The sequence below is a fragment of the Globicephala melas genome, chromosome 17 (assembly GCF_963455315.2).
Source record: "Globicephala melas chromosome 17, mGloMel1.2, whole genome shotgun sequence".
Taxonomy (NCBI): domain Eukaryota; kingdom Metazoa; phylum Chordata; class Mammalia; order Artiodactyla; family Delphinidae; genus Globicephala; species Globicephala melas.
Genome location: NC_083330.1, coordinates 24848231 through 24851889, shown reverse-complemented (window position 1 = coordinate 24851889; position 3659 = coordinate 24848231). Strand labels below are relative to the sequence as shown.

Genomic DNA, 3659 nt, shown 5'->3' with positions numbered 1-3659 from the left:
TAACAAGTATTTTTTAAAAAGTGATAGAATGTTATACCATAGCATGAACTGGGATGGGATAGAATGGAATGAGATGGGATGGAATATATACTGCATTACTTGCAGTTACGGTAAAGTACTATTTTATAAATTTGCTTGTGTGCATGTGTTGGTGATGAAAGAAAGTATATTTTTCGTCACATTCAAAAATAACTTGAGGGGCTTCCTTGGTGGCGCAGTGGTTAAGAATCTGCCTGCTAATGCAGGGGACACAGGTTCAAGCCCTGGTCTGGGAAGATCCCACATGTCACTGAGCAGCTAAGCCCATGAGCCACAACTACTGAGCCTGCACTCTAGAGCCTGTGCTCTGCAACAAGAGAAGCCACCAAAATGCGAAGCCCGTGCCCCGCAACGAAGCGTAGCCCCCGCTCTCCGCAACTAGAGAAAGCCCGCGTACGGCAACGATGGCCCAATGCAGCCAAAAATAAATAAAAATAAAAATAATTAAAAAAAAGAAATTGAAAACACAAGTTTGCAAACCACTGTTGTAAGTGATGTTCTCCATTTATGTGTTTTTATAACATCAACATCTGTCTTTTAGCCAAATTAACACACTCAGGCTGTTATCTGTATATCTGCAACTGAAGTTTTTGTCCTACATAAGATTTAGGAAATACTTTCCTGGCAGGGGAGATACCATGATCACGAAGGTGGTTTTCCCAGGGCGAGGCTTATCCATTGCACTCCGTATGTGCAGACCCCTGCGATTTCCCCAAATGTGGGAAACTCGACTGCATAATTTGTCGGTAGTGGGGGACTGCGTTCGTGCTTTCCCCTGATTTTTCTTGAGGCGTAAGATCAGAGCTGTGCGACTTTGTGTGCAGTTTGCCAAGTTTCGTGCTTTTAGTTTCACGGTCGGGGTCGGTCTTGCGGTGTACCCGCTTGTATGAGTGCTGAAAACGTGGGCTTCACCCGCGTCGAGACAGTGCTTGGGTTTAGCTGTGTTGGCAGTACGTAGTTCAAGGTGCGGGCGGCCGGGTTACTAAAATTGCGTTTTGCGCTTGTGGCGGTCTCGGGTTTTGTAGCTGGAATACGTTTCCAGCGTTACTGCGCTAAAAATGGCGGCGCCTGCGCGACCCGCCTGTATGTGAGGTACTAAGCTTTCACATCGCTGGGCGGCGAGAATTCGGGAACAAAAAAATTAAATTAAATTAAATTTAAAAAAAAGATTTAGGAAATAAAGTAAGTGAAGACTTAACCTCCATTAAATAATAGATTATTTTCTAAAATTGGGCCCACATCACTGAATGTTTATTCAGCACCTATCAGGAAGCCACAAAATGAGGAACATTCTGATGGCTCTTTTGCTATAAGTGCTGCTACCTCTGCTAATTTCAAGTTCAGCAACCACTATGAACACGAGCCTAGCCGGTAGACATGCCTGAGGTCTAATACCTTCTCTGCTGGCTACCAGTTTAAAACATTTTACAAATTACATAACTCCTTGAAGTTTCTTTTTTTTCCTCATCTACCTGTTGGCAATGACATTCCCTGCCTTACTGGGTTATAAATGTTAAATGAGATAACATGCCCTTAGAATAGTATCTATCAAGTGACAAGCATTTAATAAATGTTTGTTCCCTTCTTCTCTAGTCTTTTTCCTTCGCCAGTCCCCAGATAACAGTTCCTTTCCTAAGTATAGTAAGCATCATGAGACTCCTGGCTTGGTCTCCTGACAAAGGCCTTTCTAACGTATATGATTATATTTCATATTTATTTTCTAATGTAATTATAATGTAATCAAATTAATTTCAAGTACAATATCAGCTAAACTAATGGCATCATGAAGATTTTCTTAATTTTTTTCATCTTATGTCTGTTTTCTTCTATTATCCTATACATGGTTGAGCAGGCCACCTGTTTGGAATAGTCTTTCAGTAATTCAAGGATATGCATACAGTATTCTAAGTCAAGTTTGGATATTTGGAATCTCTTCTGTATAAATGGGACTGTTTGCTAACCAGTATAGGAATGCTGTCAGTTTCTAGTAGATTATGTCCACAGGTAGAAGGAAAATAAAGTTTTAAAAGGAAGATCCTATTATGGCTCCACCAAAATGTTCTTTATAAAATAACTTAAAAGACTATTATGATTTAATTGACCTAACAAAAATTTACTATTTTACTCTACCTCAATTCAAGACTAAAGAGTTTTTCATCATCATTTCTTATAATGCCCATGAAATTCTATACAGATAATCTATTAAAAAATAATATGGGAAGAAGAAAGTATTGGAGATTTAACAACTCAATCGAAGCTGTAAGCCAAGAAACATCTCCAATACTAATAAAAGTCTCCTTATTAAAATACAGATAACTATAGTTAGCAATTTAAGGGAAGTGGGATTTATACAGCTTGATCCTTTTCTGTACATCTGGTTCCATTAGTTTCACATGTCCCTCAAAGTGGGAAAAATCTAGAAGAAATGAGCAAAGAATTAACCACAACTAATTTACAAAATATCCCCAGAAATTCATATCAAAGCATCGAGCATCCATACTAATTCTTTAAAGTGTTTTCTTTTCCCATTTAAATAAAACTCTTTTCATCTGGACATGCCTGTTTCTGGATGTCAGAAAGAAAAAGAAAATTGAGCATAATAGTCTTAAGAGACATAACTTTGAAAATAACATCACCTTTTGAACAATCTAGTCCTCAAATTGTAACAGTCCTGATTTTCTACATGTGCTTATTTCATAACATGTTGAAACATTTCTGAAACCTGGTAACAATATTTATCTGAGTATATTCTTTATTTTAGAAGGTGTTAGGCCGACAGTTTGCTCTTGAACAAGGCCACATATTATAAAAGCTGCTAGATAGAGAATATATATTAAGCATAACTACATTTCTCTTTATGTTAGGTATATTCATAAATAACAATGTTTCATAATTTCAAGTATTTTTATTTTATTATTATTTTTGTTATATGGTATTGTCAACAAATTCACATGGAGTCTGGAATTCTCACTTTATACATCAAGAATGACGTTCTTTGGTTGATTTTCCAAGAGGTAAAATAAATCTTGGCCTCACTTTTTAAAGTCTATAATAACTGAGCAGATGTCTGCTCTGTGAACTGAATACAGAATTAAGGTTTATATAAACAGAAAGTTTGGTTTGAATTACAAAAAAAAACTGTGATATTTTCCAGTTGACTTGTTAAATCATTGTCACCATACCCTTCCACCTGATTTATCTACCTCACATACTTTATTTTAATTGAGTTCTCTTAAATTCTATTATCTAATACTAGAAATCAGAGAGAAGCACCAGAATCATAATTCTAGATAGAAATTTTATGAAATATTGTTTTGTAAAGATGTTGAATTTGAATGTTCTCTGATTTTCCTCTAATCCTAAGAACTGGAAGTTCACTGAGAAACCTCATAATTGATAAGAGATTGCATTCCCAATTGACACAAAAGAAAATGTTAATTTTGCTAAATTTTTAATTAAATTTTCCTGATGAAAAAATAAACTAAATCAAAATGATTTTTTATGATTTTTGCCACAACTCCTCATTTGGGGAATAAAAAATGAGATCTCTGAAATTTTTACTTTAAATAATATATAGTATGTTTGAAAACTAATGACCATACAATGTATTTTTGTTTCCT

General features: G+C 35.6%; 1 non-coding gene across 1 annotated transcript; it reads left to right on the top strand.

Moving 5' to 3' along the window:
• The first annotated feature begins 652 nt into the window (after positions 1-652).
• Positions 653-817, top strand: LOC115843368 (U1 spliceosomal RNA). The gene has a single exon (XR_004035729.1). It is a non-coding gene; the product is annotated as a U1 spliceosomal RNA (small nuclear RNA).
• Positions 818-3659: the final 2842 nt, after the last annotated feature.